General features: G+C 39.2%; 1 protein-coding gene and 2 long non-coding RNA genes across 12 annotated transcripts in view; 1 reads left to right on the forward strand and 2 right to left on the reverse strand.

Moving 5' to 3' along the window:
- The window catches only part of LOC111247049 (uncharacterized), an 88128-nt gene extending 81697 nt beyond the window's left edge, over nt 1–6431 (reverse strand). The window contains exon 1 of the transcript XR_015322695.1: nt 6377–6431. The gene's annotated coding sequence lies outside the window, so the exon portion shown is untranslated. The remainder of the gene's footprint in view (nt 1–6376) is intronic.
- Nucleotides 1–19169, forward strand: part of LOC111247251 (uncharacterized) — a 22736-nt gene extending 3567 nt beyond the window's left edge. Inside the window, exons 2-8 of one of the 10 annotated variants that reach the window (XR_002672043.2) lie at nt 8549–8812; nt 10852–10906; nt 12019–12242; nt 14156–14390; nt 14731–14863; nt 16318–16630; nt 17033–19169. This is a non-coding gene — a long non-coding RNA (uncharacterized LOC111247251). Of the gene's footprint in view, nt 1–8548; nt 8813–10851; nt 10907–12018; nt 12243–12624; nt 13169–13319; nt 13460–14059; nt 14391–14730; nt 14864–16317; nt 16631–17032 lie in introns of those variants that run through there. The other 9 variants (XR_015322715.1, XR_015322713.1, XR_015322716.1 and 6 more) reach the window with 9 other exon arrangements.
- Nucleotides 14154–25548, reverse strand: LOC147756641 (uncharacterized). Its single transcript, XR_015322720.1, has 2 exons — nt 24442–25548; nt 14154–14320 (listed from the first exon to the last, which is right to left on the reverse strand). It is a non-coding gene; the product is annotated as an uncharacterized LOC147756641 (long non-coding RNA).
- Nucleotides 25549–26645: the final 1097 nt, after the last annotated feature.

Below are 26645 nucleotides of genomic sequence, written 5' to 3' on the forward strand. Positions count from 1 at the left end.
ATATGTATAATTGATCGTTCACGGGCTTAGAACATTTTCAGAGAACTTGCCATTCAATTTGCTATGCTGCCGATATCTCTATCTAAAATCCTGGTGCGCTTTCTGTGTGTGGTCTCCGACATTTTGCCGGCGTTCAAAATGTAAATGTACATACATTAATTTTTTAAAACGGTTAGAGTTTCGATTAGTATCTGTTTATCAGGTCTTGAGCAACGCTTAGCGGCGGTACCGGACTTACTACTTGGAAGACTAATCTTGTAGCTCTACCTAGGGCATTCTAAATAAAAGTAATATATAGATATGTAGTAGATAAAGTTAATACGATTGATCTTTCAATCAACAGCGGCAGTAACATATTCTTTTCTGTTTGCTAATTTAAAAATTGATCCAAGTTCTTGGTGGAGGACGATACCGCAAAGACATCGATAATCTTTTTTCAATGTTATTTCATCTAATTATGTTTGATGACTAGATTAATTAAATTTTCATTAAGTAATTAGGTAATTAATAGATTCGTATCGCCTCGGGTGCTATATATATATATATATATATATATATATATATATCGCATTGAAAAACAGAAGTTTATTTAGATTACTGCTGATTTCCTTCAAAATTTGGAACTTTGATGCCATTAGAATATTTATATTTACTAGTGAATTGTCTTACGTACAACTAAATGAAACAGCAAGATGAGAGCATTTTTTATGTGGTCGTTGCCTATAGGAATAAACAGGGTCGTTTGGGTCACTGGAGCACACTTTATGCCCGATGACGAGGACATGGGACAGACTACGGAAAAACTGGTATACAACCCAGTGCGAAAACTGGGAAGAATGTAGATGAAATTCTTATCGACATCGAGTCACTGCACAAAAATGATCTCCTGCGAAAAACAAAAGGGTCTATTTGTATTACACGTGCAATTGCACAAATTGTCGAACTGCGACTTTTTGTTCTTGTTGTTTAATATCATCATACACCAGGCAGAATATTGCGTAAGTAATAGATTTTCTCGCAGCGACGATCACAAATTTTTAGTTGACCAACGACCGCCTTTATCAATTATTTACATTTTTTGGCGGATTATTCAAATGTTGTTCGCTGGGGATTTCGAAACAAACATTGTGAGAATTAGACAAAATGTCTCAGATGAGATCCACAATCGAATTCCTCACATTATAAAGGTTATGGGAGCACCTTTCATTTGTTTCCATCCTGCAATGCATACATATCGATTTCGATATGGAAGGGAAATTTCCAGGTTACAACTGCTTGTCGTACACATTTATTTACTGCCCGTAAAGGGCGGTCAATGGGTAGTTAGGGGAACATTATTGTTCACATATATCATACATTTAGTAAATAATTAATCATTTAACATAATTGTGGGCCCCTTATACAGAAGTTCGTGGTACAAAAATTTTTAAATATGAATTCTTTATATTTAAGACTCTTTCTTCCTACAACGATAGTTCCTATTACGAAGAAAGCTACATGGTAATTATTATCTGCTTACCAATTAAGACGAGAGCTTCTTGCGACATCAAGGGAATCCCGATAGAGAGGAAAACTTGATAAATTCAATAAGACGCTGTTACCTAGTATATGAAACAGACTAAATGGGGAAAAGCTAACGAAATTCAATAAAGTGGCGTTATTATAACATAAAATAAATAAATAAATACAAAATACGACTAGTCTTTGAAACGGTTAAGGTAAGAACTCCAATTGTTAACTTTGGAACTATTTCTTTCTGTGAGATGACCTTTGATTTGAGTTGAGTTAATACCCCGTGACTTGCCTCGACAATGGGCGGAACCGTAGCAAGATTGGTGTCAGCTGCCGGTATTACAGACCGAGCGTGTTCGAATATAGTATATCAGCGACAAAATGTTTCATGTCTATGTTTCCAAAGGAAAAAAAGTATCTTCATAGTGGAAAGGGAATAAGATGAAGCCATTGTAAGGATGACACATATATGGAGGTTGCGTAACTACGAGCCCGAAGACGCGCATCTAATCCCTTCCATAGTTGCAAGATGCGAGGCACTGTAGGCTGAGGGCTGGTCAAAAAAAGACTTATGGATTTGAAGGGTGATCTACGACATAAACGACCTGGTACTACATGGATTTCTCCGTGATTTCGTGACACCCGTTTTTATGATCCGACTGCATCGAACCTGTTTTTCGTTGTTGACCTCATTCTAAGCAAACCACGCATTTTTTTCGCACAAAGTTTCTTTAATAAATTGGTGACACCTTTATAGTGTATGTTTCCTACAGGTGATTGTTTTATATAGCCTTTTGTGAAGCAACAGATTTAGTTTTTGAAACTGAGGACCGCGTAACTCCGTTATGTATTGTTTCAGAAGATCAAGGCAGCATGCTTATGCACTCTACTGGTATCAAAGGTTTGAATATTTTACGAAATGCCTTGTATAAGTCTACGATCAAACACTGCTTTCATTTAAACTAAAGAAATAACGGGAAATCTCGCATCATGGGAGTTCCCTGGGATAAAATCCTCACGTATATTAAACATTGTGTAATTAAACGTGTACATTAAGTTCAGTCTATAATTTGTGTCACAGACAACCTTCAACGTCTCTTTTCTAAGTCTCACATTGTTTACAATCTTGATTATCTACTAATTGGATCTTTCCTAGTTGAATATTCTGCGAGACTTGATAACGAGTACCATCTATCATTGCTTGAATAGGCTCCTTCATTTTTGATAACCTGTGCCAGCCTTTATTTCTGGGCCTTTAAAGTTATTTAGACAAAACCCAATCACGGCTCCTAAATAGTCGCGAACGAAGTCGATTGACAGCGGACAATAGTACATCAGCCTCCCATAGATGACGGTTACAATACAACGCAAACGTCTTATTCATTTTAGAAGGGGTTTTCATATTTTCGTGTCAACTCTACGGCAATTCCAAAACGATCTGGTGCCTATCCCCACATGATATGATCTAATTTCGAGTCACTTATTATTCAGCTTTCCTAACTGTTTTTTTCGATAATATACTCGCTATAATGACATTTGCATTAATAAAAAAGAACTCGTTCTTTAAGAGCAGCTGTAGGAAGAAGGGTGTACTTTCATCGTTTTTGATCGTTTCTTACGATCAGAGGAGCGATGGCGGATTGCTTCTACGCCTCGTTCATTGCGTCAATTTCAGTTGCCCCTTAACGCCGCTTGCCTTTTAGCTGCCAACTAATATGATATCGTGATAGGGTTACGTTAACTGATTAAGCTGTACGCCCATACGCAAAGCGAGGGGCATCGTTCTGTCGCGAAAACGAACTGTACAAAATAGTAAGGCTACCTACGCAATCGCTAGGTCGAAATGCAGACACGTCAAGCAATGCGTAATACGAACCACTCGTGACTGCAATGCTTTCTGTGCATTAGAGGAGATAATCGTCATGCAATTGCTTAATAAACACATCTAAAGCCAAATTGCCATTTCAGCGGTGCTCTTTTCATTACGCTCGTTGTAAAACAAAGGCTAATTAACAAATATAACTAAAAGCTATTATGTGTTCCTCGTCACCTGGTTTATACCTCCTATGCTGTAAGTGTAAGGTTTTGGTAAGGAAGCGTGTGAATACAATGCCCTCCGATACGTTCATCTATCAAGAGAAAAACTATAAATGATGGCTGACTGTCAAACCTTAGAACTGTTGGAACCGGAAGCAAAAGGCATCCTTAATAATACAATTAGGAAAAATTTGGTATTTTAGAATAACAATTTGACAACGATTAGATCAAAATTAGACAAAACCGCAGAGATAATACAAGGAATCATCAGAGTTGAAAAATTTTGCATCGGGTAAAACTATATATATATGAATACTAAAATTCAACACTCATGCCAATGAATGTCCATACTATTACGGGGTCAGCTAATAGCTCTGTATGTAAGTTGCACGTCACAGATAAAGGCCGCAGAAGTTTACAACCCAGTCCGATTCGTAGTCCGATTGTTATCTGTCGAGAGGAGAACGTTCCCGACATCATTTGCTTAATTTCTTCGTACGGCAGCCGCCATATAACGCTGCTACGACTGTTGCATGCCGCATTCAAACGCATTTTGAGTTTGCAAATTGACTTACACACGCAGGATACCATTATTGTTGTCCTTGCTACGCTAGTCATCCTTCTTCGCTCAGAGCTGTCACCGTAGGACACATTCCTTACGGCTTGTTACGGTTCGAAACATGTAAGCGAGGTTGATCCTTGCTCTTGAACAGGTGCACATCAAGCGCGCCTCGTTTTGCGCGTCGCTTCTTCTAAACCACATAATGTTTGTATCATGCTAAGTCATTGTCCACAGGTCGCACTGGCATTGTTTTGAAAGCTTGAAAAATTACTGACTTCTTTGCTACTCTTGAGCTAGAGAAAAAAGCACGACGGGCATCACTGAGATCGTGCGTGAGGTGGAAGGGAACTTATAGCGCTCGAAGGGGTGTTCCAAGACTGATTTCCGCCATTTAAATTTTCCACCCACAAAAGATAGATAAATGACCATTTGCCGATTCTGAATATTGAGTGAACATGTGGCTGAGTTAGAGAGCGTAATGCATAGATAGGGTTTCGCTACTTAAATGCTTAGCCCAACCGTCAGATATCAGTATAAATACGGAAATAAACAATCTGGGTTCTATATACGGGTAACGATACCACTGACTAGCGCTTACCATTTGTTTTTCTCTACCTAGTTAATAAAAAAAATGAGACGTTTTTGCGCAAAGTCGTCAATGAAGATGAAAAGTACCGATTTGATTGTGAGTCCAAACGTAAAAACAGCCAATGTAATACAAGAGATGGTGATTTGTGGTCGGATGGCAAGGCTGTACATTTGACAAACGCAAACTGCCCGCTTTGACTTTTCCCTTTAGCAAGGAAATCAATAAAAGCCGTATTGATTGACAAAAAACGACGTAAAGCGATAGTGAAGTCCAAATGGCAAAAATGACTCACAATACGATACACAACTTGCTCTCGCAACGAAGTTTTACTGCTTCGACTTAGAGTGGATAATGCGTCTTTGGTTTACCGCCTGCTCAGATTCATATGTCGTGATCCCCGGATCACGACATCAGATCAAATAAGCAATTCAAAATGGCGGCGATAATCTGAGTGTTGCTTGACGATCGGCCCACCTCTAAAACGTTGCGAGACCTATATGTTAGGTATTGACGGGCGAAAGTTACGAAAAGCGAGAATCCTGTCCCATTAAGATGCGTTCATTCTTCAAAGGCCGAGGGGCTTGAAGATAGATAGAAATAGGAAATTAAAATGCACACATTCGAATTTAGCGAAGATTACGCTATTATTTGTTGATAACTCTTCGTTTATGTGAAAGAGGTATGTACAGCATGTTAAATGCTTTAAACACCGATATAAATTCGAGTGGATGGGCTATTGAAACCCGGTACTTACTTTCATTCTAGGCCCGGGCCACGAAAGGTTCAATCCGATGAACAAATAGGGTTCGCCGCAAAAGCATTAGTTTAGAATCGAAGGTTTATAGCGAAATAATACAGACTATAGGCGCTTGACATGATGAATGCCTGCTTCTATTCTCACTCAACCAGTAACGTGTTGCTGCGAGACTCTATTAGAGTAGGATATGCAGGATCAAATCGGCTTCGGTGATCCTATTTTAATGCTAGAATTAAAAATGTGACTATCGCTGGAGCCCCATATAAACCCGTAACGTCATTACCTAGCGCTGAAAAGAAGCTCTGTCAGTGAAAACTTTCGTTTCTATATAACCCCTGTGCTCATTTAGAGATAGAGTAAATAGAACGCTTGACCCATACATCTCAATATGTGTGCAGCGCACCAGAAAAGTACTCATCGAACAACTACCTAAGAAGTTACTTTTCCACAACTCACAGCAGACTCTGGGACGATAGATTTTCAGTTGCTCGAGCTGGTTGGCCCACACGTACGTCTATGGCTCTTCAATCCGCAAAGCTATTTGCTAAGAAGCATAACCAGAAAATAGAAAGGTACACACTACCAATGTTCCATACCCTAAAAATGAAAGAGCTACGACGATAATCGAGTGATTAGCTATGCAGCCCATATGTCAATAAACAAAACCAGGCTACTGCCCGTTAAAATCATCTTATTTAGAAAATATACCGTAAATAGCCCCACGGATTCGATTCGTTTTGGGTACACGCGTTATAGATTGTAAACAATAGGTAGCATTTGTTAGATGATCATTTCGGCCTAAACAACCGATACCGTCGTTTGATTTTTTTTACTATATGCACTATTCACTTTAGTTGTTAATATTTTATTAATATAATAATAATAAAATATTTTATAAAAGTGAAACTTTATAACTCACACGATTTGTGCATGCGGTCTGGCGTTCTGGCGCTGTCCATGCGTAAAAATCGATAACGTAAGTCAGTCTGCCTCTGAATGTTTTTCATTCATTCATTTGCCTTAAACAAACACAACAGAAGGTTCGTTTTTTTTAGCATTAAAGAACGAGCAAAGTATTCTAGAAAGACTTCTATAAGGAAGTTGAAGAAGAACAGCAGAAAACCATCTTTGTGTCTGTTTATGCCGGTGAAGCTTATTAGGAGCGGGTACTTAGGTCTGATTAATCGTTCGGAAGTAGGTCAGCGTCAACAAGCGACCGTGCTCCTACTATATTATACGCGGTTATACCAATCAGCTTGTTTAGATTGTATGCCTATGAGTTTTTGTACGTTTGGACGTATGCTTTCATTAGTTAGAAGACACGAGTGTTAGCACTTGGATGCTGGTACAACGCAGAAGGCACTCCTAAATGGCAAAGAAACTTGGGTCCTGTGTGGCTGTGAGCACGCATCTTTTAGTTTATACCTAATGTCGGCCGCACCGCGGGTGGGTTGGCAAGCTTATACATAGTGGCACTGTGATGGCGTCATTGGCTATGGCCTTCAGGCCGTACCAGCCTTGCTAAGTTAGCGCCAGAAATAGACTGGGACGCAAGATGAATAGGATATTTTCCGGAACAATTCATAGTGCTCGGTCGTTTTCCCTTCGTAAGCATCTTCCTTTTTGCACAAATAGAATTTCATGCAGCAACGCAAAGCGTTGCGGTATAAACAACCTTAACAACAAATAAAATATAAGAATCTGTGTAGACGAAAATTATTTTGTAAAAGTTATTGTGTTAAATAGATTATTGTTTTACAGACAACTTCTTATACCGTTCAACAGAAATCGATGTCACAATTCTCTTAGCATGCCATTTATTTACTCGACTTCAATACGATGCACTTCAACACAGAAGGAAAACTGCCTCTGCCTTTAGCCCCGTCGGAATTGGGATAAGTTATTGTGGCGTAGTCATAAGCTGCCCCAAAATGTAGACTAGTGTTTGAATGAATTTCTTTGACTCGCCAACAGAGACATCTTCTCGGATGCACTTCTACAGCAAGTAATATCTGCCATACTTTCTATAGTACCTATGATGCATGGGCGAAACTGCCTACGTCATTTTCAGAGTTCTCTGTTTAGATTGACCATTAACTTTTTCTTTGCAGTAATTATGAGTTAAGCAACACTGCTACGTCTGACCTTTCTCCTACCCAGGTCCTACTCAAACAAATCACACACAAAAGACTATATAGTTTAAGCTTACAATAAACAAAAATACCAGTGCCTAATATGCCTAGGAAATGTCAAACTCTAGAAGACACTAGTGGTTAGGATTTATTTGGGCACTTGCCTCTTTGCACAAAAACGACGGAAGCATCAGAAATTACTTTTCTGCAGTCCTGTTAGATTTTTCCTTTTAACATGATTTCTATCGTGGGTCTTCCGTTTTGGCTCATAAAAATCGTTCCCGGAAGAGCCCGTCGAACTTGAAATTATCGCTAGCTGACCTAAGACGAACCTCGTGCCTTCGCTACGATGAAGCAAGGGTGATCTTGTACAGAAAACAAAATTATTCTTAAAAAATGTGGATTTGGCTGCCAACAGCTCGGAAAAAATATTCAAACTATGACGAAGTTTCCTATACAGACGAATTTCCTCCAAAGGCGATGAGCATATATGTCAATTGCAGAAGAAAATTGTCCTACGTCAGAATTGTGCCAGTATCGATTTTACATGTGTTGAAAGGATATCTTTCTCTAATACAACTTCCACCTGGTTACGAATTAAAATTTCAAATCAGTGTGATCTCTGATTCAAAAATCCGATCAAGCACTTTCGTTTAAGTATCAGATAAACTGCTTTGCAGAGCGAATACTTAATATGAAAACATTTCCGTTATTATTCAATACAGCAAGCTTTAGGACCGGAAAATCAGAGCCAACGATTACTGCAGGGCACTACAGCAATGAACTGCGACACTTTTTTAAAGTTCCCCAATATATTTTCCTTGCTTCGATAGAATGCAGACATAACGGTACTGCTGCAAGTGGTCTTACTAATATTAACTAGTGCGTTAATTACTATGACGCTGATCGCGTTGTTGGTAAAAATGATACCGATAAAATATGGGCTTATTTTTTTTCAGAACTATGCTTATTAGAGACACCTGACTGTGTTAACTGTTCCTGATCAACGCCAATTGTGCCAGTCCAATTAACATCTGCCATTTACACCAGCCGCGAACGAACCGATAGCGTTGACAGTGTCTTGTTCACGTACTTCGCATCAATCACAAGCAACGTGTGTCACAGTCCGAGGGCTTTATCCAGTGTCATGCCTCGTAGCTTGATGTAGACATAAATAAATGTGACAGAATTCGATGTATTACCCCCCATGGGCAACGCTGCAAGTAAAGAACTTCTATTACATTACATAGCCAACTGCTATTAGACCATGAATATAAGTTTTTTCTTGGTAGTATTATGTGTATACTTGCGAAGTTTCATCCCTGTATCTAAAGGTCGCGCCTTTTCACACGGTTGCATGGTAAAAATGCCAAAAAATCGTTTTGTTGTATCTAGGATCTGGGACTATAGCTCAAGATGTATCTTGACTGCTAATGAGGCTAATACTCAGTAGTACACTACATTCAGTGACGTCTGTGTTGTTGAGGAAAGTTTTTTCGAAGCGCTACGTAATGGGTCCGACTCAAAATTGAAACACAAGGTCTCATCTAGTTAACGTGAAAGCAAAAGCTTGTGATAGCTTTTTATAAAGAGTCGGTATGATTAATTTCACGCCAAGTAGATAATCTCTATTTTCGTGTCGGATACAATGTGTAGGTAAAGAATCCTTATCTCATAGGAATTCATAAGCGGGGAAACAATCGCACTCGATCAAATAGTCTCAACGCGCCATTATAGCTGCACGTAGAACCTACGACATCGCTCCTCCCCACTCGCTCTACGAGCAACGCCTTCAAGAGCAAAAAATGTTCACACAGCAGAACCGGGCTCACGATTTCGCTATCCCGACGGCATATGCCCATACTTTATGTAAATTGTGTACAAATCCCGTAGATGTGGTATTTTTATTGCCTCAATAACGACAGCTCCGTTAACGGCAACTCCACGGTCTCCCATTCTGCTCCTGCGAATTTCTAAAAGGGTTTCAGGCAAAAAAAAAAAGGTGATCACTTCGGATTGTGCCTAGAGGCGAGACCTTTCTTAATTTTGCATTAGTATATTATAGGCACTATGTACAATGTTTAGTTCAATGGAAAGAAGACAATTATACTTAGGAAGCGTTGAAGTACCTTCTTTTTGGACCTGAAATGGTCACGCGACTTACAAGTACGTGACGGTAACGTTTGTCTATTTGTATTATGTTGAACCAAATTAACTAAACCTCAATTCGATCAAATTATTTTAAACAAATAGTTACATATTATTATTGTTACAATAGGACTTAGAAGAATTTGCACTCTAGGGGCTATGAAACAATTACCATAGCCATATGTACCAGGAATATTGTAAGTCCGGAACAAGTAAGGAATATTAGTACACATTGTTCGTAAAGCTTGTAAAACTAATGATCATCCTATCTAGAGTTATCTCGAATACTATCTGATAAATCAATGTTTGCTTGGTATTTAAAACGCTATGCTAATTGTTAACAAGCTACCGCAAAGGTCCATAAACGTACCTTACTTTGCGTACACTTAACCGAGCCTCCATTATGTTGGCTGTGCCCGTAATAGCACTAAGATGTCTTCCTAAGTTAATGCCTTAAGGTATATGGTCCTAAATAGGAACAGCGTCTCCGCATGTCGATAATGTCCGAATTTAACTACTAGTAATGGACGCTCTATTTGAACTAGTCACTGATCGAGTCGCCGGTCAGTTGTTCAACGTCCCGCCGTTGAAAACAATACAAGAACATGTTACCTCGGGCGGAAATGCAAAATAGATGTTGCCCGCTAACTAAATCATCTGGATTTTCTTCGGACCGGCGAACAATGGAAAACTGCAAATAGGATTTAAAGGTTGTGCCTTTGGTACCCGGAACAGACAATAATATACACGTCCGCTGCTAAGAAGGTGTCCTTTTAAATGCTAATGGAGATATGCCGTACTCCTAATTGAAATATTCGCTAGGCACGTAGAACAAAATTACAAGTCTTATTTGCCTTAAAAACGAAACATTAACGATGGAGTACGAGATATCCGTACATAAATCTGTCCAATAAGAAGACGGATAGATAGCTGGAAAGTATAGAAAAAAGAGGCTCCAAAGGATTCCGAATATTTAACCACAGCGTTCCCATAGGCCTGACGGCCGGTGGCTGGTAACCGCTATATTTAGTTCAAAATTAAGCGAACAGAGCACCACGGCTGAGTAAGCTAAACGAAGGTAAATACAATGAGTAAAATCGTTTGGGCCTTTCAGATGGATTCACTACCAAGGCTTCTTCTATTAAACTGGAACTTCATTTACAAACATTGTAAGTAGGCTCTGTATGTGTTCGTCATAGCAGAGACCGAGATACGAAAGTATTGACCTGTTTAATTGTAAATTTGTTTGATGCTGAAGCATTCTGAAGCCAGACTAACCGTCTTTAAGAGAACGACGCCATCTTTTCTTTTTTATTTTGGAGCAAAAATTTGTACCATTTGAAATAAATACGTTATAGGGCGACTTTTTTTTTGCATGGATGGCATGGATGTTCTGAAAATATTGACAATCCGATTTTCCACTTTATACAGTGATGTCACACACTATTTTTTCAACTCGAACGAGTTTTTGGGAGGCAGACAGGGTAAGGTCCAAGCAGCACTTGTAGAAGGCTCGTATATGTGGCTTGCTTAGCCTAAGAGTTCAGTAACTAACAGGTGGTCGTCCTTTGTCCGATTGTTTTAAAATTTGCATAGGTAAAACTGAAATTGCACTATTAAAAGCTGTCTTTGCCTATTTCACCTGCGTCGTATGCATGAACAGTATTTTTGAGCCAGGTGTCAATATCACTTTTTTGTGGCTTTCAACAACTGGCAAATAACCTTCATTATACCTTTACATATGCATAGAATCATAATTTATAATGATGCAGTCAGCAATGGTTTTAAAAATTTAAAAAAAATTTAGCTTTTTTTTCTTTGACGATGGCACATTTTTCGATTCAGATTAGAACAAGTGAACTACGCAAGCATAATCACTTCAATATAACAGGGTTAAATTAAATAAATATTTTTTTTTATTTATCTATTTAAATAATAAATAAATATATAATTGAAAAAAAAATATTATAAAAAAATAAGATGCTAGAAGAAACAGAAATGGTACTATTTACGTGCATTTCGAAAGCGGTATCTCCGACCTTGCCCTATATGACACTATGGAATGGTGTAACTCAAGATACATTGCTTCGGATAAGCAATTCGTGATTCCATCAATATACAGTTGAATACAGGCCGACGGCTCGATAGGCAGCTCGTATAGACAAACGCTATCAAAAACAATCATTCTCATTTCGCAAAATTTTCGTTCATGGAAAATCACACAGCGCTCATATATCGTAGCCTTTTTTTAATGTTTTTTTTTTTTTTTTTTTTAACACAGTATACTTAGATCCAATAGATATTATGCATCCGGACACAAGATATATGATTTGCACAAGCGCCAGCGTCAGCCGTACGACGACCATATCACTGGACTCTGACAACGCCATTGAATAGCCATGCTGGCTTCTTAACGACGCGAACAGGCAGGAGCGGCATTTTGCAGACTTTCGCATAAGAGCGCATAGCAGATTCGAAAATTGCTACTTTCGGAGAAATATAACGGTAAATGTTTTGTTGTTATATAATATGACAGCATTATCGACCGCTGTTTCAAAGCCAGGTTGTAAAGAATTAATGTGTGTTCCGTTGTCCTCGTTTTTATTAGACACACAATTGACTGTTTTTGGTGTGTATTTTAGATATATTCTATTCTACTATTAGTTCTTAGTTCGGTTAAAATGGCAAGTTCGGAAACCAAAGACCGATAACAAAGGTACTGCCAGCACGCCCATTCCATTAGTATTTTAGTGCAATAAAATCAATAGTACCACGAAAAACATGCAAGGCGTGTACTAACTGATGGATAAATCTTAAAATTTCGGCATACGACAATAGCTATTTAAAAGGTTGAACTAATTTCAATACCTTTAACCTACAGGTTAATAATCTCTAACAAGTTATATACTGTTTACAATATTGAACTTTAGCGCAAACATGTTGCGTATTTCTTCCAACACTCAAGTACCTGATCAACTTGAATAAACATTCTATAATTGACTGTCTGAGGGTTCCGTTAGTCGGATAAGTCAGGTGAACCACTAACATTGTTTGTCGTAGTTCACGTCTCTTGCAAGAAAACAGATGCTGCGTGTACTTCAGAAACTTACTGACAAAAATTAATTAGGTTTTCTGGAACTTCTCAGTTCGCAATGGCCCATTGCTACAACAGGCCACTCCTTAATAACCTAGCTGATTGTTTTGTGGGACCCGTTTAAGCAAACGGAATCTAGAATTTCGTTCTTGCTTTTCAGAGCAAAATTCGTTGATGCGTTGAAAGATATCGATGCAGAGCTGAAAAGCGTTGCTATGAAATGTTATCACCGATACTCGGAGATAACGAATTATGTTTCATCTATTTGTTTCTTTCCTAACCGCGTCAGTTTTTATATGGTACATCGAAAGGCAATAAACTCCTTCGTATTACACAGGTACAGCCAGCACAGAAAGAAATGTAAATCGAAGTTACTGTTGTGCGTCACACAAGTAATTATGAGTCTTGGTATAGAGGCTAATCCGGATTAGATTCAGGGCTGATATTATCCACATATGCTTGTCTGAACACACAGATTACCATTTCAGTAGTGGAACGGGCAACCCAAGCTCAGCGAAGCACCCCTTTGTTGATGATCATCGTCGCTATCGTCGCTTTATCAAGTGCACGGGGAACCGGATCAGAACATCCTATAGAGATTGCTCTTGCGCCCGCCTTGTTTTATTAGGTAGTAGGAGTTGCTTCGCAAAGGCCAGGGCCGTCTAACGTATCAATGGTTATATTTGTCCTTATTCGTGTAGTAGAATGTCCGTAATTCTCTTCGTTCCACGGAAGAGGTACCTACGTGTTGTCGATGCTTATTTGCCTGTATGAGTACGGCTCTACTAATAGGGTCCTACAACATAATAGGCTATAATGCATCATTTAATTATGTCCCGTAGTAGTCATTATAGCTGCGTACTCGCCATGTACGAATAGTAAGCCGTGCATGACGCACCACCAAACGCAGACTAATAGGTATCGTTATGCCCTTGACAATAGTTGCCCGTCACAATTAACACGTATGTCATAGGGCACTCCAGGGGCAACGTCACCGTGAAGTTTCACATACATCAACTAATTATCACTAGCGCATGTCTACAATTCCCCGAGAAAAGCTCATGATTTACAAGCAAAATTAACAACGTTTAGGAACTACGCTTTAAACAAATCAATAAGTCCCAGGTAAGTTCGGCGAAAGAAGAGGAATATGAAATGTACTATCTAACGTGTTTATATAACCTCTTATGGCAACATTCTCTGAAAGTGCGCAACAATTTTTTTACAGCAGGATCGATCAACCCAAATAGGACACAGACAAACTGTGTGTGCCTGCTAAAGATACATTCAATCAAGTTGGACCAAATCTATTTTCCCTTTGCAGCGATATCGTATCGGGCAACGAATCAGGAACTAATACGACTCGGCTATTTAGCGTGACAGCTAAGTAGGTCGTCCGGCTTACTAGCAGCATGGTTGCTGTTGTGGACATCTTGCGGAAGAGCACTGCTCTTGGAAGATTCAACACAACCTGTGTGATTTCAGCGCCCTGCAAAAGCATTATGCAGAAATTCCGTTAAAGCAATTAGTCAACGTCTTTATAACTACGTGGTACTGTGGTAAGTATTTTTATATACGTAGATAGTAATCTATGATAACAGGAGAAGTACAAATACATCTTCAAGATGTGTTTCACTGCAGCCGATTTCGATAGATCACACATAGGGCTTTTTAACAATAAAAATCAAATAAAAAATAAAAAGGGCAATTAAATTAAGAAGATGAAATACGCAGTTTTTTTATTGACCTAGATAAAAAAAATAAATGAAAATAAATAGGGCTTCGTGCACTGTGGGTGGAAAACACCTAGGCTTTTCCATTCAGAATTTGCCTATGTATATATCCTTCGTTGTCTCGCATTCACTACATATGAGATTTCTAAATTTCCTTTCTCTGTAGGCTCTGAAAGTGCCATTACTTCGGATGCGACGGAAAGCGTTGACCTTCGAGGGCTCGTATCGCCAGAGCTATCGACGACACAAAAATATAAGAAACGGAAAAAAATAACGGATTCCGCCATATTCGCCTATCAGTAGGTTACATTTTGTGTGTCTAATATATCAAAAAAATGTATAAGCTATAAATTAGCATTAAGCCAATAAACTTGCGATATTAGTAATTCATCTTGTTGCTCTATCCCTCGCTATTATTTACGAAGACTGGCATCACTTCGTAAGCAAAAGCTTACAGACGATCTGATCGATTCTTGGAAAAACGCCAAAAGATTCTAGGGGCTCATAAATCTCAATTACACAGGAAAGCTATATGCTCTATGAAATCATCACAGAGTTTTATTATGATACATGTACGTAATTAGATATACAAAAAGAAAAAAATAAATGATTTGAGTACACAAAAATAATTTACCTGTTACGTTGGTCAATCTTTAACTCCCAAAGGTCACCCTCTCACGGGGAATTGAAAACGGAAATTACATGCACACTTGGTACATGTTTGCACACATTTTATCGTTACTTTCAAATAGTTAATAGTTTTGTAGTCTTAGAGCTTGCTCCAGCGTATCGGTATACTCTGAACCTCAGCTTTCTAAGATCCATAGTTAAGCCTCGTCATAGAATTCTATTTCACTAAGTATATGTCATTACGTGAAGTATCCTGAATAGTTTTGCTTAATTCAGGCCGGTCCAAAAATTTCAAAACGAAAAAAGGGCAAAGTGTATTACTTGGATATCTCGAATCCAATTCGACGTCAGGCTACCTATCTTCCCGTGTGCTGTCGAAACAAAACAAATGTTTTCGTAAAACATATAGCAACATTTGTAGGCTCTCTTTGGAGTTTTGCAAATATAAATGCACCACCCGAAGACATCTATCAACAACCAACAAGTATACTATAGTGAGAATATTCATATTTTCGCGCTCGTTATTATTGCGGTCAAAGGGAATCATTTCTAAATGTAAAAAAACTCGCCATTGAAAGTAATCAGAAAGAACGGCGCAAATCCTGAGATACAGTATCCTTATCAGTGCGAGCGACGGAGCAATTCTACTATAATTACAAGTCTAATTATACATTAAACGTTCCGCTATATATCATTATTTCTGATTGTGATATCGTCAGAGGCACGCTTTCCCAGTGAACTAACTGAACCCATTCCCTGAAACTACTATTACTAACAAAACGAAATAAAACAAACGTGGAATCATACGAGTACGTTTTGGGTGTTCTCCGGGAGATTTATAAACCTCACTTCTGTGACCTTTGGACACTCAACAATGAACAGTATTTGCAATATTGTTTAATGCCTTTGTTAGATTTGCATCAGCATCGAAAAGCACGCGTCTCCATGTACGGTAACTTTGGTAGGCGTAGAAAGGAGCTAACTCTTTCTTTCCTATCCTCGGGCCGCTCGAGACAACTAAGCAGGGTCCGCTATTTCGAACCTTCAGACCATTTTACTCTACACAGGATACACACAAACCTAAAAAAGCGATGTACTTTGTTCTGTGCTTTTCCTATTGTAGATTTATTGCGGACTGATCGCAACTCAATGCCAATGCAACGCCCACTACAACCGGGCCTTGAAAGACCTTGTACCGGCCTTCGATGGCCGATGCAGTGAGGGTGGTAAGCCTAAATAGCGTGCACGTTGACGACTCGCTAGGGAATCCTGAAGCACAAGGACGCCTGTGCTCGTTTCACTTCCCTGTTGACGCCGTACAGTCCCAACTATATATGGAATAAAGTAAGAACGGACCCGTTGTGGGCACAGAGACATGGCCTGGGTCCCAATGTGTCCCCCCAACACATCTCATCCGTAATTGCGCGTCTAGCAGAGTATGTAAAAGCACATTTCAGGGAGGGCAACAAGCCTTACGATGATTTCAAATTCGAAAGAACAAAACAAAAAAGCTTAGGAGATTTCACATATATAGACTATGTAATGCTAGTGGGAGAAGTAAAAAGAAAAGTGGCGCATATTAAAATGGTCGAGATAACGATAATTTATATGAGTCATTCAAATATGTATGCATCGTTCTATTTTCCTATGCATTGTTTAATTGCTCCGAACATCGTTGGGACTTCGGTAGAATGTTTTGTTACGGATATCTACATGGACCATATGTAGTCCACAAGTTCGCTACATCCCGGTCTGTTTAAGATGTTCTAGAATACCTTAGCATTTTAACAGCTAATTGAATGCCTTCGGCTACTCCCACTGTGCGAACATTTTTTCAGTCGAGGACTTGCCACCGTTCGAAGGCTCAGAGAGAACAAGTTCTAAGCAGGCCAAGGCAGACTTTCTGGAGTTTGCCCGCGGATCTACATTTCGAACAGATTTATAGGATGACATAGTAATCATATGTGTGTTAGGACAAATAAAAAATGGTGAAACCGCAAGAGCCTCTTCGATTTCGCGTGTGGTTGACAGTATCTTAAGCGGCGACGAAAGGGCACCCTGGCCGCACCATATGTACTAGCTAGCCAGGTACACATCTCAGAGTGCGTTAAATATGCCCTTCTAGTGCTATCTGCTTCAGAGGGGATTACTTATTCATCATTCAATGGTGGAGGCACACAAAAAATCAACACCGGCTATGCAAAGTGCCAATGGAGTCACATTGTTGAATTCCTTAACTAGATTTAGCATCCTTTTTAGCACGTACATACTTAACAGCTAATTGAATACTAGATCGTTGAGTAGTCGATAATATTTGTTTCTGTTGCCCATTGACACAACGGATAGGATCGTATATTGAAGTTCGCAGGTACTATTGTAATACTGAACAAATATAATACGGCTATGGTGACCATCTGAGTCAAGCTGTTTTTGCCATCTTTACCTTTCCCGTTGACCGTTGTCACAATCGTTGACTAACTGGACCACTGCAGCCAAGCTATGCATTGCATTGCGTGTAGAAGCGGCCATTAACGGAAGAAGTGTGACATTTTCAAAATCCAATCAACGAATTGATAAATAAAATAGCCTCTCGCTAATCCGCTTGCTTTCAATGATCCAGTGAAAACACGAATACTACTTAATAATGATACAACTGTTAAGTAATCAGATGTTTTGAAGCAGAGAACGACGATGTAAACGTTTTTAGGAAAAAAAAACGTTCAGATTCTATCGGTAATATATTGGAACGCATCGACCTCACTTTGTGTCAGTAAACGGATCTCGCTAGATTCAGCGAGCTAACGTTATCCTTTGGCCCGTTGTAATCCTATTTTCTTATAAAGCCACCGTTACCATGCTGTGTCACATATTCAACAATGTTAATATTCATGAAGGCTAACTCTTTAGTCAGCGAAAAATATCGTTCTCTATTGCTATCGTTGAGAGATCTGCCCTCTAATCTGTGAAACATCGGTGCATGCATTGTCCTTATGAAAACCCCAAAACTCCAACGATAGGAAAGAGGAAGCATAACGAGGAGCGTGTGCATGAATCTTAGTTCTTGCGCGTTAAGTTCATACTTCGGAAGGCGCGCTTTCTTTTGCTTGATGAATGTGTTAAAGGCTTCTTAGGTATACAAGAAGTGAAGCGTGAAGTTCCGTCATGACGAAACCATCTCCAGAACAGTGTTTGAAAAAATTTCTATAAAAATACACAGTATAAGCATGCCGTAAATACCGTGTCGGCAATAATGGAGGCCTAACGCGTTTACCGATATTGGTACCAAAAACACCTGTGGGTGAATTCAGTGTATGTATAACTACAATAATGTATCAATGCCTGAACAGCCAGTAGCAAATATTTATAAAGGGTTGCGGGCTGAAACTCAGATTCGCTGTAGAAATATACCTGCAATTTATAGATTCGTATTGACTGCTAAACATAACACAAAAATAAACCCAGAAACTGTGTTAGGCCTACTTACGTGTATTACATACGATTCGTATATCGGTCCGCCAATAAGCAGGCTGCTTGACACACCGTGTATAATTAGCTCTGCTTCATTGAAGACACTCCTAATACGCCTTGTTGCATTATAGCGTACTTACGGACTCGCCAAGAGGAGTATCACGTGTGCTATAGACACTGCGCCGCTGTTGCATATGTATGTAGATGCATGCCTAATCGTTCGGCGTTCTTGTATGCAATCTTCTAGATCTTCTGTCATAATCGTTTGCGCCAACGACGTTCAGACAAGCTAAGCTGTTCTGTTTGAGACAAGCGATTCTTTGTGCGGAGCTCCTTTCACTACCAGATGAGTGCTACGATTCTCTTAACTTACTGCTGGAAAACGGATACTTAACAAGCACCGTATTAACAAATACGCTAATTGGCATAGAGGACCGCTGGTGTCTTCATGCATTTGAATCCTGTTATTCGCAAATAGTAAGTAAATAAAACTGTACATTTTGGCATAGAATTATGTACAACTGTATAATAATCAGCGGTACGATACGAGTCAAGTGCCCTCGTAGATGTGCTAGGCCGTATTTAACAAGTAATCGTTATAACCTATACAAAACGTACAGCCAATAAACCAAATAGGAAACAAAATCAATAGTAGGTAGAAATTGCGCTAAAAACATCTACGAAGTAAATCATGTAAAACCATAGTAAAAAAAGATCTAAACTTTCTACTTCTTGACAGTATGCACTCAAGTGCCTGAGCTCGCAAAAGTTTAAATACGTTAAAAGTAATTATTGTTTTTGTTCATCGGAGTTACTAACTTGAAAAGAACTTCGAAATGTTTTTCGAAGGACAGGTAAGTGTCTGCTACAAGACAAACAGTTCGAATAATTAGGGAATTTTTTCGTGGAATGACGTTTTCATTCTTCTGCCTTTACTGCCTTCCAATACCTGTTGGCGATCCTTTGCCGCGGTCTGTGTTTCCATAAGCATCCCGTGATTAATGCCCTAATGTTTTGAGCTAAGTTGCTTTAACTGATCTACGCAAATCGTGCATAAATATATAACACTGTATCCTTAACTGACACGGGCCCCGACCGCCATAAACGAGACCTATAAGATCGACGGAAGCCAAACGGGCTAATGCTATCTATCCGTCCATGCGAGCGGGGCTGCGCCAAAGTTCCCAGTATTTTAGCGGTCGAAACAGCTACAAGCAAATGAAGAACTATAGACGACTATGAGTACATGCAGCGAACGTACAGTGTACGTAGACACTGCATGTTTTATATAGGCTGAAAGACTGCGGGCTGCCCTAAAAAGATCTGTATTCTAAAATTCTACAGGGTAATGTTATTTCAAGGAAAAATATTTCTGCCACTGTATTTGTCCATTAATCTTCCCCTTCTAGGAACGTTTGAGGCATGCCTGGGAAAAAACGATATGACCTTGAATGATTCTTATGATATTGCCGAGAACGTAAGCTAGGTTCAGGAAAAACACACTCACTAGAATATCTAGGTAATATTATAATACGAAAAAAAAGCAAAGAATCGAGTGATTACTCAATGTACTTATGGGTACTAATTATTGCGCTTGCCATCATGGCGAGGAAAACAAAGATTATGTAGTGTGATCGAAGTCTGTGTGTGTACTAATGCAAATGGACTAAGGCCGTGCGCAACCAAAGAGCAGATTGCCCCTAAGGTCATGCACATTTGTATCTTTCTGGAAGGCCAAGATGCTACAATAAAGACCGTGCAAGACATTCTGCGCAAATAACAAAGTCATTCAAACATGATTGAAAACTTCTAGTTAATGCCGGGTCAAGTCAATGTCTACGGCCATGACAGAAAAAACGTTGACGATGACCCTATGATCATCTATGGAAAGAGAATATGGAAAAAAGAAACAGCACGCTTAATAACACCTACGAGACATTTTACAAAATTCAGACCAGTTTAAAACTCAAAAGGTCATGTGTTCATTGCGATATTGTAATGGCTCACACGTGTGCCGTTTTTGTAGAAAAAAAACAATATCTGTGTTGTTTCGATTTCCCCGTTCTCCAAATAACCCTTTTTTGCAAGGTGGAAGAAACGCCTGAAAAAAACAAGTAAGGAATTGAATAAATAATCCACAGGGGTTACTTCGACAACCAAGGTTTAGACAATTAAAGCAATTACGGTTGGCACAGAGCCATATTATTGATACTTTTTAAACACCTTAATGCATAATACTTGCGGGCGATTTGAAATATACAAAATTATAATGTATACAGATGGATCACCTGACAGGAACAACTTCAAAATGACGCCAACAAAAAAAGAACGAATGTATTTATGTACATCTTTGTTTATCACTGACCTTGCACATTTCAAGTTTCACTTAAACATAGCCATTTGCCTTAGCCAGTTTTTGACATGCAGTTGGTCCTATCTTTGAAGTGGCAGCACAGGCTTATTTTTCTAGGGTTCGTCTACCATCTGTAGATCGTCGTAGCACACTTTGCTTGCGTCGCAACTTCTGAGAGAGTATTCGACGTCACTACTTCTGAAGATCAGCCGCTCATATAAGTGCTCCTCAAGTAAGCTGCGCACGTCATTGGTAAAATAAAGAAGCGGCCTTTTAAAGCCTCATATCTTGCAAACCTTTCGTAACATTTGAAGCGCAAAAAGACCTGCAATCATCTCCTGATAGGGACCAAGTTTACAGTTTCGACAAAAGGAAGCTGATGATGCTTCCACCCTAGAAGCCGTACGAGACAATATTTTTTTTTTTTATATAAATACCTATCATAAATAGCTCTGAGGAATATGGGTCTACGATCATCCATTAACGGTGGAAAAACCTTGGAAGAAATATCCGTATTGCCATTTTAGAGATAGAGCCATATACACGCAAAATTGGGTGAAGCAAATAGCTGCCGTGAAGAACACAAATGGAGGCCACTTTGTTGTTGATGTTGTATTTGAATGAAACCTCAAATGTTTGTAGTATGGATAGATTTATGAAATTTATACATTCGATTGATTTTTGTCGGCGTAATTTTGATGTTAACAGATAACCGCTTCTGTGCAGAGCATACATGGCTGCATCCTAAGCGGCATCAGAAACGAGGAAAAACAGGCAGCCACTGAAGTTGGACTCGATATTTCTTGTGAGCCTCTTCATTAAACGCAGCTGTTCTGCACAAATACGTTCACATCGCTTGTAAGGGTTTCTCAAAAGTGGCATAGATAGGCATTGCGGTCAATCTGATTTACGACTCCATGCATCGTAATAACCTTTATTTCGTTTGTACGGGTGCGGTAGGGGTATCACGTAGCACCTTTCATTGCATACAAAAACAGTTGCAACGAATCGTGTTCGTAACTGAATAGTAACCGAATTACACTTTGATTCAACTGGAACTTAGACAACTCTCCTCTTGTCCTGTACAGAACGGGAATAAAAACTAGGCATTATCTATCGATCGCTTTATCGCCATATCGGTGCAAGTCTTCGACCTTGTTTACGGAGCAGTCAATGCTTGAGTTTGTCCTTTATTCTATACGCCTGGTGCATTCGCTAATTCCCAAGCCTCGCAATGACTTTGCAACAAGCTTTAATTAATCCTAGACTTTAATAAACCCAGGACTTCTCTAATATCCAGGTGGCAATAGTAATGAATTACTTTTTTGGTTGCTCGCATTTGACAAATAGTACCACACAATTGCGAAACTGCACGGCCGCTTCGCGAAGCCGTTTGAAGATAGCCGTGTGATGACTAGGCCAAATGCTCCCGGGATGATGAACGCGGTAAATATACTGGGAGTACACAACACGTCAGTTACTAGGAAATCGAGTGATTCGGGAGCACATTTTCTATGGAAAATTTTTACACGTTTGCTTTCCATAAAGACAACGAACAGTGATAAATAGCGCTCGGTAATGGTGCGAAGAAAACGGAATCGAAACAAGTAGACAGGAGCATCCGCGTCCACTGTGCCTCATGATATGACTGAAAAACAAGGCGCTTAAATAATATTTCGAAAAATAACTTCGGAAAAAGGAATCGATTGAAAAAAATATAACCGCGTTACAAGATTTTTGAGAATGTAGAAGTTTTCCAAGTTGCATTACCTAGTCATCTACCATCATATTTATTCTAGAATTATATGAATAAATAGTATTCTATGAGTGAATTCGATAAGTAAATTTATAATTTTAGTAAAACAAATTAAATATTTTTAAAAAATTTAAAGGGCGGAAGAAGGCGACCAACTGTGCATATCTACATTTCGAATACAGGTTGCTCTTGATATACGTCACCGTCTTTTAACAGACACATTTTATCACAAAGGTTCCTGTCGAGGAACGTGGGGGTCCCTGAATTGGAACTCGATTTTGCTTACCCTCAAACATAATAAAAATGGCTAAATAAGTGTTATAACTTCACAGAACATGCACATCAACGGCAAACTTTAGGGTTTTCTTGACAGAATATACTTGGAGATTGAACTCATTAAGTTCCAACTAGCTTATTTTAATTGTAGGCTCATTGCTTTACGATAGGAATAGATAGAAGTCTACTTGAATAATTTCTTCAAACATGTTTGTATTGTCCAGATAAGCCAATGGTAAATGTGTGTCTTAGTTGCTATCAGAAAAAGCACAAACCCACTAATCTTGTTTACCTTAAATGAAAAGCTGAAAGTTCGTTTTCCTGATAATACAGAAACGAGATTCAAAAACAATTTGTTTATAAATCCTTCAAATTAACTTACCGACGGTATCACATACATAAGACGTTGCAAGCTGGTTACAACAGTAGGCTAAATTTGGCAAGCGGCCAGGGTTTGTAAAAAATTACCAACAACCTGCTCTTCTAGATAAAATAGATCGAACAGCATAAAATAAAGGTATTTATAACGTCTTTCAGTGGCTTTTTTGGCAAGCGACTCCAATAAAAACTGGATTTCCCTTCATCTCAACGGTGCACTTACACAGGAAATTAGAAAGCAACAGAACATAGAGGGAAACTAGCAGATAGCCCTTTCTTTGGCTGTCCTCAAGGAAGTAGCTGCTGATGACAGTACCAGAACAGCAAAATTGAGTACTACGAAGCCAATGAGTGCATGAGAAACTTTTAATGGCTCTTTTTCTCCTGCCCTATTATGTCCAGGAAGACTAGGCTGAATCTTATAGTTTTCGCGTACCATTTAACGGTTTGCTCCGGAGCCAGCTACATGTATGTCTCCGTTATATTACATCGTAGTTAAGAATGCGTATTGATACGCGACAGAAAGCTTCAGTTGTTGGTAGGCAAATGTGGAAAGCACCTCGTATCGTCAGTAATGTTAGCATGTCCTTTAAAGTGAGAGACGTATTACTTTGGATCGCGTGTGAACAAACCTTAGCTTTTTAAAGCAGTACAACCATTCAGTTTTTCTGCCTCTACAGAAATCGTGATCTAATTTCAAAATGACTTAGCTGATTTTTCCAGCTACAGGGTTTCATAACCCTCATGCATCGCACCCAAACAAATCTTTCTGTATTCAAATAGTATATGCTCTCATAGCATCGAGGCGATGCGCGCCCATTTTTTATTTTTTCCTAATAAAGTTTCCTAACATACACAGCAGCATAGAACAATATCGCCGTTTAATGCCATACAACAGCAAGCGCAAATCTACAAAAGGGATCTAATAACGGGCTTAACTAGAAACGTTGTAGTTTTTATTAACGTTCTAAATAGGTAGATATCAAAATAATTTCAATAGAAAAATAAGAACTTACTACACGTCTAAAGAGAAGCATCTAGCGGTAGCTCTGCTATGCTCGTTGCCAATCATGGCATTTATTCGTTGGCGTAGTTTAAGTATATTTAAAAATTGATGCGACGTTCACGAAAACGTTAATATATACAGTAAGTCAACAACTTTAAAACACAATAACTTGAAAAACCACTGACGCACGAAGTATAATATTTTTCTTCTGTCAGGACTCACAAAATCCTTCAAAAAACGATACTAGCGATGCTGCTATGAATGAAGCTTCCAAATTGAACTGATTTTTTGGACAACACAGAAACTTTGGGAATCTCTTAGTTTATCGTGTAAACCCAATTGAGGAACTGGGACTTTTTTAAATACTTTTTTGTCACGTAGGAAGGTGAAGCAAATTTTCACGCACGTGGCATAAAAAACTTTATGCAACTTCCTTGACATTGCCTTCATGTATGAATAGCATCCTCATTCTATTCAGCAAACTCTTATTATCAGGACCGAGCACATGGTACGCACGTATACCGGAACAAACACACAGAACGCGTTTTTGACCAGCTGACTCTGTAGTGCAAGTTGGTTCCATTTATTGTCGATTAAACAGTATTCAATATGACGACACGTATAATACAATCGTTCTTTCTTACTTGTTTTGTATCACAGTGCGTTCGCTTTCTAGCAATTGTAGCATGCCTGCGTGTAAAAAATGTTTTTCCAAAAACCAAGCGTAATCCGAGGTCTCAGAATGTTCTGCGCGTGTGTATTTGGCCATCTTGAGAACCTAATACTTTTCTCAAATTCTGCTTTATACGCACAGTCTGTACTCTATGCCACCGGCGGGTTAGTGCGAGGTTATAAAATATCAAAGAAGACTCTGCACCATTTGCCACGCACAGACATTTTAAACGGGAACGAGCATACTGACGACCAATCGGCCTGTTCTCATAGGCAATCGGGAAAGTATTCGTAGATGAACAGAGCGCGTTTTCTACTGACAAACCGGCCTTAGCATTCTGTCTTTGCGGCTCTTCAATTTAAACTAGTCATGAGGAACAGTGCTGCCTTTCCCTTAGATGGGCGAGGGCCAGTGGCCACCGTATTGGGGGCAAACCCGGTAGGCCGCCAGGTCGTTTCTGTGGGGGAGCGCGCGGTCGGCGGTAACGACTGTTTGAGACATCTACCCCGCCAAACCAAACAGCTAACCGATCTACCGCCACCGCTAACGCTGCTGCCGCCGGAACTGCTACAAGCGTATCTTTGCCTTTTTTCAAGCACGACTCGAGGCATCGAGTGCATAGGCGGCTGCCGCTGCTGCCACTACCACTGTACAGGAATAACCCTGTCCTCGCTGATGAAGTTGCCCACATCTCAATTTACTCCAGCATTCAAAAAAGCTTACAAAAGAATCCATGACGAAACACCAAAGGTTTTGATATTCATAATGCGCCAACATCCGAGCCGGACTTTTTCCAGTAACAAACAACTCGAACGCTGTATTACTTCAAGATGGATAATAACGGACGTTGCGGCATAGCGCTCTGCAACTCGGCAGTAATACGTTCAGTATATCACGTTGGCTATAACAGTATGTTTCGGATATTTAAGCTAATGGGTAACTAATCGAACTTCTATCTTCCATCACGTAATTATCCGGTCGTCTTAGATCATGCTTAGAAATAGAAAAGTAACAACGAATTGATCTTTGGGTTCTCATTAAACTAATTTGCACCGGAATAACATGAACACCGATTTGAAAGGATACGACTATATATATATATATATATATATATATATATATACCTTCTAAGTGTAAAATATGCCTCTTTTTTGGCACACGTTCGAGTTTTTATTACATTTCAATTGATCCATTGATTTGATACGAGCGCCCAACGATAGATTTTTCCACGTATGTTTTTACGCTATATAAACAAAGTATCTCACGGCATTTGTCGAACTCGTCTCAGGTAGTTTCTTTAGCTCAGTAGAAACTACAAAGATTTTTATCCTTATCAAGACACAGTTATGAAGCCACAGCGGTTTGCGGTCACGTTCCGTCCGCCGCAACGCTAAATACACATTTTGCTATAGGTTAGAGCAATTTACAGCATGTTCCGATTTCGCCAAAGTTATAACAAAAAGAAAGTATGCGCGCAATAAAACATCCCTTTTTTGATTCCTTACACTGCCAATGGAATCAGTTTACGGCGAAACAAATCA

Source organism: Varroa destructor, unplaced genomic scaffold (assembly GCF_002443255.2).
Source record: "Varroa destructor unplaced genomic scaffold, Vdes_3.0 BEIS01000003.1, whole genome shotgun sequence".
Taxonomy (NCBI): Eukaryota; Metazoa; Arthropoda; class Arachnida; order Mesostigmata; family Varroidae; genus Varroa; species Varroa destructor.